Below are 14,632 nucleotides of genomic sequence, written 5' to 3'. Positions count from 1 at the left end.
TAAACTGTGACTTTGGGTCTGTTAGCCATCTGAATGTCTTCTTTGGAAAAATGTCTATTCATGTCTTCTGCCTATTGTTAAACGGTATTATTTGTGTTTTGGGTGTTGAGTTTTATAAATTCTTTATATATTTTGGATACTAATCCTTTATCAGATACGTCATTTGCGAATATCTTCTCCCATTCTGAAGATGGCCTTTTAGTTTTGTTGATTGTTTTCTTCTCAGAGTCACTCATAATCAGGGAAGAAAACAGGATGGAGGGCCTCAAAAAGTTAAAGACAGAACTACCTTTCCATCCAGTAATTGCACTACTAGGTATTTACCCAAAGGATACAAAAACGTGGATTTGAAGGCATACATGCACCCTGGTGTTTATAGCAGCCTTATCAACAATAGCCAAAATATGGAAAGAGCCCAAATGTCCATGACTGATGAATGGATAAAGAAGATGTGGTATACAAATACAATGGAATACTTCTCAGCCATAAAGAAAAATGAAATCTTGCATTTGCAAAAACATGGATGGGGCTGGACTGTATTGTGCTAAGTGAATATAAGTCAGACAGAGAAAGACAAATACCGTAAGAGTGAAATCATATGTGGAGTTTAAGAAACAAAACAGGTGAAAATAGTGGAAGAAAAAGAGAGAGGGGCAAACCATAAAACAGACTCTTAACTATGGAGAACTGAGGATTCCCGGAGGGGAGGGATTGGGTGGGGGATGGGTCAAATGGGTGATGGGCATTAAAAAGGGCACTTGTGGTGAGCACTGGGTGTTGCATGTAAGTGATGAACCACTAAATTCTACTCCTGAGACTAATATTACATTGAATGTTAATTGACTAGAATTTAAATAAAAACTTGCAAAAAGAAAAAAAAAAACAAGGAAAAAACCCAAACAACTCTGTGACTCTGGGGAAAAATGCTGCTACACAAGTATCTCTGAACATTAAGAAAATACATTCATGTAAAATGGTACAAAGAGTGGCTTAAGCCATACGAAGTTGCCATCTTTTGTAGGTAAAAATGGCAAGGTCATATTGTTCAATGTAAGAATCATTTATATATATAAAAATCATATATATACATATATACATATATATGATTTTAGCATCATGTATGGATAGAGACAAGACCTTGAAGTCAATTTGAAAAAAACAAACATAGATATGCTTCACATGTAGAAGCATCAATGATTTAGAAAACTATTTTCAGTATTTCTTTAACCTTATGGATATGTTATATATATCTCCTGTAAGTATATATTTTGGGGTCCCTGGGTGGCTCAGTTGGTTGAACTTCCGGCTTTGGCTCGGGTCATGATCTCTCAGTTCAACAGTTCGAGTCCCACGAGGGGCTCTCTGCTGTCATGGCAGAGCCCATGTTGGATCCTCTGTCCCCCCCTCTCTCTGCCCCTCTCCTGCTCACACTCTTTCTCTCAAAAATAAATAAAACATTTAAAAAATAACCTCTTTAAAATTTTTTTAATGTCTTTTTTTATTTTTGTGAGAGAGAGACACAGAGTGCCTGTGGGGGAGGGGCGGAGAAAGAGGGAGACACAGAATCTGAAGCAGCCTCCAGGTTCCAAGCTGTCAGCACAGAGGCCGACCAGGGGGGTGGGGCTCGAACTCACCAACCAGTAAGGTCATGACCTGAGCCGAAGTCAGGTGCTTAACCGACTGAGCCACCCAGGCACCCCTAAAAAAATAACTTCTAAAAAAGTATTTATTTTCGTTGAAACTTTTGATAACTTTTGCTCAACCATCATTCTAAAAGACTTCTTCCGGTTATTTGATAATCTGCTGTTATGAAACTGACTCAAAGTCTCCGAGTCAGAATATGGTAACTTTGATATGTAATAGACTGTGTGCTTGTACAACATTATTTTTATGGAATCTAGATTATCTTATGAAGCACAAATTTAAAATCGCAGGTAGGAGATTCAGAAATTTGTTAATCCGTATTTATTTAAACAAGTGCTGATTTGTTTTTTAAGTTCTAGCAGACAAACCCCTTTAGAGGCGAAGGACATTTCATCAGTTTGTTATTACAGAGATGTTACATCTGGTATAAATGATTATTAGTGGTTGGCAGAAATGCATTATTAATTTGGTGGATGGTACTTCTCAATATTCATTATCCATGGCAGGGTTTTTCAGATCAGTTCTCATTAATCACCAGCCCTAGGCCAGTATGCTAATTTGAAGTCTATACAAGCATTAGTAAATATTTGTTCCTTGGCAATACAATGGTAAAACTATGAACGAGTGTATATCATGTCCAAGGACTGTTGCTATAAAGGGCCATATATTGAATAACCCTGGCCAGCTTGAAAAGTCTTTGTTTTTCCATAGAGCCCATAATACCCTTAGTAGCTGGGAAGTCACACGTTAGATTATTAACCTGAACCAGAGCGGTCTCCTGAGTTTCTTGCTTGTACGTTGCCCTCCTTCTGGCTTACCGCTTTTATAGTCCAACAGTGTTATTCGGTTAATTCTCAAGGAATCAACAATTTGAAATATGCAATATAATGAACCATAAATGAGCCAGGGTCTCTGTTAAGGAAGAACCACTCTCTTAATTATAAGGATATGTACAGGTCTGTTATGAATGAAGACGTTAGATTCAGGTGTTGTTAATGTCATTAAACTATTGAAATGACGAAATTACCAGGATCCAAATCCTTAATGCCACCAAGAACCAGTGCTCTTTAATCCCTAGAGTTGTCTCACAAATTAATGAAATTTCCTTGGGATTTGGTGATTTTTTTGACATGAAAGTCCTGTCGTGGAAACCGAGTGACATTTGTTTGGGTTGTTACAGAAAGGATTCTTTCCGTAGATGAGAGGTTGGACCAGTCCCTGAAATCTCTCAGATTCTGAGATTAATGAGTCCAGGGATTTGTGAAGACACTGTAATCAGTTTGCTGTGATCACAAATGTTATACAAGCAGAATTCCATCTCAGGCTCATAAAAGTTTTAGCTTCCTTGTAATGGAGATCTAGTTGATAGGATTAACTATACTCTGTGCAAAAAATGACAACTGACCTGAGGATAAGCTATTACAGACCAATGTCTCCTGCATTTCCTACACACAAATTAGACTACATTGTAACTTGCTATCCATGCTTATGACAAAACGCATTGAAAACCGGTATGGATCCCTTTTATAAGAGTACTCTTAATTTCAAATAGTATGTTTGTTGAACTGTACCTCAATCTCATTTTATTGAACTGTACCTCCATCTTATTTTAAAACTTAAGAGTAAACATAGGCATGTTTAAGACCTTTTGTAGTTAGGAGTTAACACTCTGTAAGATAATCAGCCATAATAAATATTTAAGAGTACTGATGGAATTAGAATTATCGTCAGAATAAAATATTTCATCCTGTTTATTGTTATCGCGCAAAGATTCTGGGTGGATTTTTCACTAAATTTAGAGGGGCCATTGAAGACAGTCTCCGACCGCACACAGGCTATGTGACATGTGCCAAATTCACTTTTGGGGACCCTGGAGTCATTCTCTCCAGCAGTTAAAGTAGATCTTCAGAAAACTGTCCACTTACCTGACCATCAGGAGAGACATTTGATGTATTAAAGTACTACACAAAATCATTGTCGTTTGAAATATTAGCCCCAAATAATCAACCACAAAAGCACACGCTCTAAATTGGGAACAGTGTTTTGCCATTGAGGTGTTTTTCGGATGACAACATTTATGCATAATGCATAGCTGGGGAGTAGTAGGAAGAGGAAAAGAGTACACAGGGATTTTAAATTTAAAATTGATGAATGGTTCTAAACAATGAGGAGGAGACCAGTTAGCAGTGAGTAAATGGAGTTCACTTTCCTATAAACCACTTAAGGTCAAAAATCACATTGCTGCGGCCACAGTTTGGCAACGTCCCTGTCGTGTAGATGTTTGTTTACTACGTAGGATACTTGAGAGAGCAACTGTTTTATACCGCAAGAATGCCATTTTGTCTCCTAGAAAGGTTAGCTATTTAATCATGAAAGCAAGCTTATCCTGAAGGTTTTGAAAGTTCCATCTTCAAGGGCCTATACTTGTGTATTAAGAGAATATGACTTATATGAGGATATTATTTCTAAAAATCATTTTCGGTGCCAGAGTTTACACATTAATAGCAAGAGAAGTATTTCTGGAACCCACTGGAAGGCTGTGTATATGCAAACTCAACAATTAATTTTAAGATAATAACTCAATTGCCCATCAAGTGAGTAAGTCCAGTTTAAGAGGCTCGCACATATACGCAGAGGTTAACATTGCTGAGTAGGAGATGACTAACAACTTAAAGTATTTAGAGGAAAGGTCAGCCTAAGGAATTTCCTTGAAATACTTTAAATGTCGTACAGGCACTTTACTTGCATGTACCTAGCTGAAAATGGGAAGCCAACTATTACGATAGTCCCCCTGCCACTTCCACTCTTGCCAATATTCTCTCTCCTCTCCATGTTTCTCTTGATTTCCATATGGCACAGTAGGTTAATCGCCAAAGCAGATTCATGGGAATCAAACAATGACCCAGCACCAATCTTAATGAATGATTCAGATGACACCAGTAGACATCAAGTACAGCTAAGACAGTCTTTTCCAGAAGACAGAAGCCATCAGACAACATCCAGAAGTGTCCCATTTCTTCTTTGTTAGGACATTTTTGTTCCCAGAGAGATCCACTTAAATTTGGGGGGAAATATCTATTATATACACCATGTATTACCTAACTTACTAACCCCATTTCTCCAAGAACCCCTGCCTGTTAATGTTTAACATTGCAATCTAGGCTCTCTAGATATACCTTGATATGACCATTTGCTACCCAGGAACTTCCCTTTTCTATATCAGTATTGTATCATGTTAATAAGCGAGGGTGAGTGAAGGCCAGTAGCATATATATGAAGGAGATCTTGCATGGGTTTCTCATTCCCCTGAACTTTCCCAACAGGAAGGAAACTAGCCACGGGTCCTCTCCTTTCCAAGTTGCCAAAAAGTCAATTTCCGTAAGTCGATGTATCCATTTTCCTTTGTATTCCCAAAGGTACGGCAGTAGTATATTCTTTTCTGGAAATACTGTTCTTATGGCAGTTGATAAGAACTTTATCAACGTTGGCTTTTCAAACTATAAACTCTTCGAAAAGAGAGACGGTGGAATGAACATAATATGGAGCTCCAGTTGAACCTGAGTTTGAGTTTGAATTTCATAGTCTACTTGCTTTATAGCAGCGGGCGCATCGCTTACTTTTTCTGAGAAGTGGTTTCCTCATATGAAACAAGTCAAAAGAGCATCACAGTTTTTAGGGTTTTTATGTGGATTATGAGATACGACGCATGTGAGGGGTGCTGGCAAAGTGTCCAATGTGTAGTCTGTGCTCAATACATACTTCCTTTCTTTGCCTTTTTGTGAAGTTAATCGGACCTCAGGTTTTTCCTCTCTGATCAGTGACGTTGCACATTTTCTTTGTTCTTGTTTCAACCGCTTGAATACTTCCTTCCTATCTCCTTTGCTAATGCTCTTTTCTTTCTCCGTTACCTTAAATCTGGATGTGAAATTTTCAAAGTGTGTGCATAACCATCTTACTTTCTTATTCCACGGTTTTAGACTCCTGAGTAGACGCTAAATATTTTATTGTGAAACCACGCTCACAATACGAAATAGAACGTAAGGCTCAAACCGCATCTGACTCAAAGATACAGTGTTTAAATAAAAAAGAAAGTAATCTGGGACTCAGATATCTCTGCTCATACGTTCAACTCCCATCCTGATTGTGGGAGATTTATATTTCCAATTTTATTTACTACTTTATCATTTGAAAAGTTTATACATTTTTCAAAATCCAAGGGCCAGAGGGGAGGCGGGTGGGAGGATGTGTGAAATAGATAAAGGGGATTAAGAGTACACTTATCTTGACATGCACTGAAAAATGTATAGACTATATTGTACACCTGAAGTTAATGTATGTTAATTACACTTGACTTAAAAAAAAGGACAAATATTTCTCATGTAATTTTGCTTCCTCATTTTTTCTTTGACTCAAAAGGATTTATGTAAATACTATATGCCTGGTTCTGTGTTGGGTGTTTCGTGTGACATTAAACAAAAAGATCATGTTTCCTACATGCAGGGAGTGAGTAGATTAAAGCCGCAGAAAGATCTTAGTCAAATAGTTGCCTGAAATATAACTGCAACTATAACACACAGTGCAGAGGAAAGAAAGGAATGTTCGAGTTCACTTTTCAAGAGACCGTGAGCTAGTCAGTTGCCACACTGAGCAAGTGAACTTTGAGTCGACATGAGCAAGTTACCTATGAGGCGGAGGTTGAGAGGAGAGGGAATCTGAAAAACAGTCCCAGATTCCTGGGGCAAGTTTGTACTTTACTGTTGTTCCTCAGGACCAGTACACCCTCTTCTCTTGTCTTCCATGTAAGAATCAGCTGGTTGTTGGAAAGGAGCAAGAGGCTGCCAAGAAACCCAGAAGGCATGGGTTTATCAACACGACCCCTAACTGGCCAGGTTAAGAAGTAGCTGTAACAGTCAGATCGTCAATGATATGCTTACTTGGCATTGCTTTTTTTTTTTTTTCTCCTTTTTAATTCATTCATTTATTTTGAGAGAGACAGAGACAGCTCGCGTTGGGGAGGGGCAGAGAGAGAGGGAGAGAGAGAATCCCAAGCAGGCTCTGCGCTGCCAGAGCGGAGCCCCACGTGGGGCTCGAACCCACGAAGCCCTGAGATCATGATCTGAGCAGAAGCCAGGAGTCCAACGCTTAACAGACTCAGCCACCCAGGCACCCCTGGCTCTGCTTTTATATTTGTGACATCTGCAGCTTACTTCCACATTTTGTCCTTGCTCCCTCCATCCTCCTATTTATTTCCTAGGGTGGGTTAAAAGTACACTGATAAAAACCAGTCCTAGTTTGGTGTCACCTCGTTCTTGCTACAGTATGCCTTTCAGGACCAGAGGTCTAATATCTTCATGCCTATTTTATTTCCATGAAAATAACGTTCTTAGATTCCTTGTATATATACCATGTGTGCAATATAATAAAAGTTCACAATCTTTTATCATATTATTCACTGGCAGGGTAGTTTCTCATAATTACATACATATGGTATTACTGAACGATGAGAATTTTTCTTTTATCTTAGAAAATAAAAACCTTAATTTTTTTTTTCTGTCAGATCTTACAGACACCCTGTCAAATTTAACCCTCAAAGAGTCTGCGGATCCGCATATTTGGCGGTGTTAACGGAAGTTCCTACCTTTGTTCAGGTGCTGCCTTGATCTGGAATCCTCTCCACCATGATTTCCCTTAATCTAACGTAGTGATCTCGACTCAGTTCTATTGATAACAAGCTTTCAAAGATGATATTGTTGGCTGGCCCACTTAAAGGCTTTCAAAAAGACTAAAGTCATTAGCAAACCAGCTATGATCATTTAATCTCTGTTACAGTCCAGTAATGCCTCTGAGTCTGTAAACTTGTCCTCCTACGTGCCATGATGCAAGGGGAGCAGGACAGTTGACCGCCTCCATTGTGGGTTCTCAGTCAGTCCTGAGACAAAGCCTGGTAAGTTGCCACCAGTCTTACCAGAATATACCTTTTGGGAGGAATCCTAGCAGTTAGCGGCTGTTTTCTTCTTGTGAAGACAGCTGTTCGCCGCCTTCTCTGTCCGCCGAACAAGCGCCCAACCTCACAGGACACCATGAGTTCTCTCTCTTGCAGGCAGTAGGGTGTCCTTCCCTCTGTCCCTTGTTATACTTTGCTCCAATCAGTTCAAATGTGTCTCTTGCCCCTCCCTCCTCAGCTGTGACTGCAACCATGTAGCTCTTTAATTATTGCACAGATGCAGTTTATACATCGATCAGACCATAAGGATTGTATCCCAGCTTGACACCTGGGAGCCCAGTCGGCTCTCTTATCAAGGTTTCCCTCAAGTCATAGAACGTTCTGGGGTCTTATGCTCTCCTCTACATCCCCATAATTCTCTCCTTTGCTACCACTTAAGGTTCATTTGCTCTATTCTAGTTTGTTTTGCCACTGTCAAGTCAGGGAATATTTCTTGCACTTTTAGCACAGAGCCAGGCTTCTGAGAAATGTCAAATTAAGATATTTCAGCTCATTATGGCTTCATATTCCCCTTTCCCTTACTCTATTAGAGTATAAAGGATGTTGACATTTTATTCTCTTGATTAATCCCACATAGTTACAATTACAAGAGTATTTTAGAAAGAGTTGAAGTAGAAATAAGCATTTGATATTTAAAGCCTGGAAACAATAAAGCCCTTTGATATACACAGAGCGCAAGAGGGATATTTCATGGGCTCCATCCTTTTAAAATTTTTTCACCACGCGATATATTTTCTTGTATTTAAATACTTTGTAAAACCATATTAGCTTCTGCAAAAACAAAACAACCCCCCCCCCCACACCTGTCCAATTAACAGTTTTTTCTGGCCATGTCGTCAATGACCGAAACTTATCTAATTAACAATCAACAAGTATGTAGATAAATATGTGTTTAAAATCTGTTAGCTCTGAGAACATGTTCTATAGGGTATAGAGGATATGAGAGATTCTGTCGTAAACATTGTCCTTATCTCAAAGAACAATGTAACATAGCGTGGAGAAGAAAGATAGAAAGATTTAAAAAAATTAAATGACTGGGGCGCCTGGGTGGCTCAGGTCATGATCTCTGGTTTGTGAGTTTGATCCCCATTCCGGGCTCTGTGCTGACAGCTCAGAGCCTGGAACCTGCTTCAGATTCTGTGTCTCCCTCTCTCTCTGCCCCTCCCCCACTTGTGTGCTCTCGCTCGCTCTCTCTGTCTCAAAAATAAATGAACGTTACAAAAAAGTAAGATTAAGAGTCCACTTATCATGATGAGCACTGAGCAATGTATAGAATTGTTGAATCACTATATTGCACACCTGAAACTAATATAATACTGTGTGTTAACTATACTGGAAATAAGGCAAAAAAAATTAATTAAAAAAATAAAGGAAAGGAGGTATCATGGTAAGTTGCACTTACCTGGAAAGTTTCAAGGAAAAGGAAGCTCCCGAAATATATCAGAGAAGGCTAGGCTTCAGAGGCATGAAGAAAAAAATACAAACTGACAATAATGTAGAAAAGATGAATTCATGAAACACGATGAGAACACTTTGGAGAAGAGCTGTAGGGAGACGCCAAGGTTAGAGAGATTATTTAGACGCTATAATATGAAGCTAAAGAATTTGAACGTATTCTTCTGCCTTCTTTGCCAAAGGAAGTGTTTTCTTTCCTGCTGTGGTCTGATTACTTACCAGAAGTTTCATATTCTTAGGGGCGCATTAGAACTCGTGACTTTTAATAGTTTTATGTTTATTTATTTAGTTAGTTTTTAAAGTGTATTTGTTTACTTTTGAAAGAGAAGGGGAGAGAGAGAGAGAGAGAGAGAGAGAGAATGCCTGTGAGAGGGAGACACAGAATCCGAAGCAGGTTCCAGGTTCTGGGCGGGGTCAGCACAGAGCCTGACTCGGGGCTCGAACTCAAAAACTGCCAGATGATGACCTGAGCCAAAGTCGGACGCTTAACCGATGGAGCCACCCAGGCGCCCCATCTTTTAATAGTTTTAAAGTGAAATATCAGATCATTGTAGTTCCACTAGCGGATCACGCATTCACAGAATATTGGGAGTTGTCTCTTTTTGTCTCTGTGTACTGCTTGATTATTTTGTTTGAGTAGAGGGCAGACTGGAGTAACGAGAAGCCTAAAGGATTTGAAACCCCTTTTTCATCATGTCTGTATTATAATGTTACCAGCTGGCTTCTGCCTTGTATAACTTGTTCCTCCCTGTAACATTGCATAATACGGTGTGCTACCCTATGCTGTGAGATACTTCGATTTGGATGAATGATGAGTTGTATATACAACGTTGGAGGAAAATATAAAACTGATAAGCCATTCATCTGATATCTGTTCAGAGTTCCAGTTCCATTCATATCTATTAAGATTCAGTTTCTCTTTTCTTTTTGCAAGAAAAAGAAAAGTACAATTTATTTGTAAAAGTATACTTCAAAAAATTGTGCTTCAAAGTTTGTACACATAGCTTTGACGGGAGAGATTACTAATTAACCTGAACCATTACATTACAATGTCAACCAAATAAATATTAAATGAGCCTAATTTAAAAATTTTTTAATTTAAAGGCTTTTTTTTTAAATGGATGCACAAGAAAATACGCAGGAGACATAGATTTATACAAATGTATTTATGATAATTCTAGTGGATTCAATAAACAATGACCCCCTAACATATATACCTAATTCTCCATGTGTTTGTTTATTTTAGAATGTCAGTTTTTTACTAACCTCTCTTTATTTTTGCATATTTTATAGCATCAATTCATATTATTATTTATGTCTCCTTATAGTTATAAAGAATATACCCAGTCCGGCATTTCTGCGATTTAAAGATTTTTTAAAAATTAGGACTTCAGGGGCACCTAGGTGGCTCAGTTGGTTAAGCGTCTGCCTTCGGCTCAGGTCATGATCTCACGGTTCGTGGGTTCGAGCCCCACATCGGGCTCTGTGCTGACCGCTCGGAGCCTGGAGCCTGCTTTAGATTCTATGTCCCCCTCTCTCTCTGCCCCTTCCCCACTCGCGCTCTGTCTCCCTCTGTCTCAAAAATAAATAAACATTAAATTTTTTTTTAAATTAAAAAAAATTAGGACTTTAATGAAAACAATTGTCTTAGAGTAATAATCCCCGCCGTATTCTTCTGTCTGTGTGTGGTGTTTATTTTTACCCCCACTGCTCTCAAGTCAGGGTCTCTAATTCACAATCATTCTTCCACCACAGTCTTTTTTCTGCCCCTTCGCTTACGATTCTATCTACAAAGACCATTCAAACCATAGTAGCTTTGACTGCTTTAACGGGGGGGGGGGGGGGAAGAGGACTCTCTCGAAAACACAAAATGGCCACTTCTTCCACAAGGATTAAAGTAAAGATTACGTGTCCATCTCGGACGAGACCACACTTTACAAGAGAAATGATTGCTGCCGGGGTCACCTCTCTCTCTCCTCTTCCTTCTTTGTCTTTTACAAACCCTTCTGTTTTCTACTTCAGGACATAATTATGGCCTCTTGTGTTTAAACAATAAACCATACGCTTCTGGTCTGTGACTCTCAGCTTGTTAAGTTTAATGTATTTCTGGAATCTGTATGGGTTATGTGTGCATGATGTTAAGTCTAGGGCTGTGGCCATGGAGGTGGGAATAGGGAGTGGTAAACACTAGACGCTTCCTTTGCCCTTGACACTCATATCATCGAATTTAGGGGAAAAGACATAAAACAATGGACCATAAATGAAAGCAAGACAACAATATTCATGATGCCACTAAATGTTATAGAATTTAGAGGAATAGAATATTTGCATACATATCCATATATCCATATATATATACACATACATATCTCCATAAATACACATATCCTAATATATATACATATATGCACCCCAATGTATATATCACAAGTATTATATTTCCTTACTATAATATATTACCTATTTATATTACCTTACTAATTAATATACTACTTATCCCCTTACTAATTCATATATGCATATGTGTGTGTGTGTATATATATATATATATATATATATATATATATATGAAATAAATCTTGAGCTAGGTTATCTTTGAGAGAAGTTCAGGTAAAGTCCATGCAGGAATGAAGACCTGCTCCCTTCAGGTGTGGCCTGAGGGAAATACAATGACGTGTTTTTTCCCTTTGTTCAAGTTCCTCAGTGCCTTTTAAAAGCACTCTGTAATTTTTCTCATGTACATTTGAAGTATTTCTTGCTAGGTTTACATCAAAGAATTTTATTTCACTCTGCTACCTAAGCATTGCCCCTAAGTGCGCATGGGACACACTAGAGCCCTGTCCTTGGTGGTTGGCCTCATGCACTCTTATTAGGCACCATGGGAGCACCTTTGCAACTCGTTTGGGGAAGATGTCTGTGGGTATGTTTTCCTTTACCTCTTCTAGTCGCTTAGTATTTTTCTATGAGGGGATTTGTAGAGGTTCAGAACCTTCGTTGGTATCGTGCTCTTATTTTCACCAAAAGCCTGTTCTTTGATTGCTGATTTTATTTAAATCTACTCGACATACGACATCCTGTAAGTTTAACATCATATACTGCATGTTGATTTGACACATTTATATATTGCCATATGATTGCCACTGTAGCATCTTCATTTATGTATCTCTATCAAGTCACAGAATTATAACTTCTTTTATTCAATAGCCAAGATATGGAAACAATCTAAGTGCCCATCGACAGATGGATGGATAAAGATATTCTTTTATTATTTCGGCAATTCCTTTGTTTTGGAAGACTTGACTGTACTTTAAATAAAAGAGAAAAATTAACATTGGTTTTGCAGTGATTTCAAGTAATTGATAAGAAACAATTTGTTTACCCTGTTGTTATAGTTTAATTTGTCTCAAATTATCAACTAATTTATTCGTTAAAAATAAAATAGCCCTGGTGACAAAGTTACAAAAGCATATTGGGCTGTAGGAAAAGTATAAATAGATATAAGCATCGAGGACTTAAATTAATCATATTGTCAGGTCCAGGAATTGCACTTCCAAGAATCCATTCTGAAAATAAGGTATTAGGAATTAAGATGGTAATTCATGCACTGGATTATTTGTTATAACATAATTTATAACAGTAAAAACTCGGAAACAGAATGAGAGTTCCCGAACAAAGAAATGGTTCAATAAATAATAATATGCTATAAAATAATAACAGGTGTCTCCTTTGGGTCAGAGCTGAGATGCATATAAATTTGAGGGACGTCTTGGGGAAAAAGTTAAACCATATTTACAATTAGTTTTGTTATGTGTGGAGAAGTGCCTAGTAGACTGAGCAGAAAAAAGACTGGTCAGAAGAAACCCAGAGCGACAATGGTTTGCAGAGAATCGAAGAAAACATCACGATAAAGGAAGGCTTTTGCTATTCCGAATCAAATAGTAGAACAGGGCTTATGAGTCAAATGGGGGTAGTGGTTCCAAATATAGTACAGTGTCACTTGAACTTGTCTGATACAGACATCCTGGCTGTGAGCAGCTCTCTTGGGGAAAATGGTACTGTTTCATTTCGGAGCCAGCTAGATAAATGGAAAGAACTCACCATGGCTAATTTGAATATACACATTAAAAAAAAAACCTGATTAAATAGTCACATCCCTACCTGTTATGTTTAATTTAAATTTAATTGTATATATATTTAAAATATCATATTAAGTAATGTATTATAGAAAACTAGTTTTCTACTGTCACATTTTATGAGTTAATTTTATTCAAACTCTTCTCTTTAAATTTTGACATCAGTATTTTTGTCATCATTACAGCCAATTTCGAGTCATCTATCATAGTTTTCAATAGCACATTATCTTCAATTCTCATCCAAGTTGTTTTAAGTACTGCGCTTTTTCAATCTGAGTATGATACTGTTTTTGGAAATTTTATCCTAATTGCCTAAACAACAAGCTATAATTTGCATAACATGATATTTTTATTTTTTTCAGGAATCTTGTTGATATATATACCACATTTGCACAGGGTGATTGGTTTTATCATATTTGCAGCGGCATCCAACATTTGTAAGTAAAAGCTTCTAAAAACGGAAAGAATTCACCAATATCTGTTAAATGTCCTTCCCAACTCTTTGCCTGTATTGTGACTGAGAGTAGGGGAGTTTAATAAGGCCTTGAGGAGGACGATAAATGTAAATTTCTGTCCATTCAAAGTGAATGCAAACTGACCCTGTCTTTCCAACAGGGATTGATACTAACTGATTTGCCAAATCAGTGGCTAAGCATCAGGCTCCCAACTTGCGTGTTGAGCTAATGAAGGTACCACATCCAGCACAACAGCAGTGACTGGGGCCACCACTTGGGTAAGTTCAGGCTAGCTCACTGTCATCTAACATACTCCACCTGAGCCTTTCAGTGGCCAGACCAGAGACACCAATGCAGACCTAATGGGGACCACAACTCCTGCTTCTTTTACAAGCTGGACGGCGGCCCTAATATCTGGCATTCTACCTGAGATACGGTTTTAATTCTAATTTAATATATTGGCTGAGGAAGAATACAGTATCAGGGTCATTTAGTTGTTCTGTATTACCAATTACATACCTCTCTATACTTGTTAGGAAGTCAGTGTGAGAATACTCCAAGAACAACTTGCCTTCCATATTTCCCCAGTGTGATAAGGGACCGTAATCATACTTTGGGACAACTCGTGTCATGTTAGCTCAGACACTTTATCCAATAGGTTTTATTCATTTATTTATTTATTTATATTTATATTTTTTTATTGAGAGAGACAGAGAGCGAGGGTGGGGGGTGGGGGCAGAGAGAAAAGTGGAGACAGAGAATCCCAAGCAAGCTCCTCACTGTCAGCTCAGGGCCCGATGTGAGACTAGAACTCACGAAGCACGAGATCAGGGCCTGAGCTGAAACCAAGAGTCGGACGCTTAACCGGCTGGGCCACCCAGGCGCCCCTATCCAATAGGGTTGAGACAACCAGCTGTTTTCTTTTCTTAAATAAAGGTATA

The sequence above is a fragment of the Panthera pardus genome, unplaced genomic scaffold (assembly GCF_024362965.1).
Source record: "Panthera pardus isolate Hobbes unplaced genomic scaffold, ASM2436296v1 HiC_scaffold_8, whole genome shotgun sequence".
NCBI lineage: Eukaryota > Metazoa > Chordata > Mammalia > Carnivora > Felidae > Panthera > Panthera pardus.
The sequence above is the reverse complement of the archived record's forward strand: the minus strand, read 5'-3'. Positions refer to the sequence as shown.